This window comes from Myotis davidii, unplaced genomic scaffold (genome assembly GCF_000327345.1).
Source record: "Myotis davidii unplaced genomic scaffold, ASM32734v1 scaffold577, whole genome shotgun sequence".
In the NCBI taxonomy this organism is placed as follows: domain Eukaryota; kingdom Metazoa; phylum Chordata; class Mammalia; order Chiroptera; family Vespertilionidae; genus Myotis; species Myotis davidii.
In genome coordinates this window covers 90,170-90,968 of record NW_006289082.1, presented here as the reverse complement: position 1 = coordinate 90,968, position 799 = coordinate 90,170, and positions in this window count along the sequence as shown.

Genomic DNA, 799 nt, shown 5'->3' with positions numbered 1-799 from the left:
AACCCAGGTACATGCCCTTGACCGGAATCGAACCTGGGACCTTTCAGTCCATAGGCCGACGCTCTATCCACTGAGCCAAACCGGTTTCGGCTCATTGCAGGATTATTTAAACAGCCAAGAAATAGAAGCAAACTAAGTGCCCACCAATAAATGATTAGATAACAAAGAATCGGTACAATAGAGCATTACTCGGCCATAAAAAAGAATGAAATCTTACCATTTGAGACAACATGGGTGGACCTAGAGGGTATTATGTGAAGTAAAATAAGTCAAACAGAGAAAGAAAAATATATGATTTCAGTTATATGTGGACTCTGAAGAACAAAATAAATGAACAAACAGACACAGATTTATAGATTCAGAGAAGAAATTGATGGTCACCAGATAGAAGGGGGCTAGAGGGCTTGATGAAAAAATGAAAGGGATTAAGAACACTTTTAAAACAGTTACAGGGAAATAAAGTATAGCATATGGAATTACTCAACAATATTGGAAATTTATATAAATCCAATAATGCATACAAAAAACCAAAAATATATGAAGGAATAATATGCACATGAAAAAGTGTTCAACATCATTAGTCATTTGGGAAATTAAAATTAAAATCACTTCAAAATAAAAAGCTTCTGCACAGCAAAAGAAACCATCAACAAAACAACGAGAAAACCCACTGTGTGGGAAAACACATTTGCCAATGTCATATCTGATAAGGGCCTAATCTCCAAAATTTATAGGGAACTCACACAACTTAACAAAAGGAAGATAAACAATCCAATCAAAAAATGGGCAAAGGACCTAA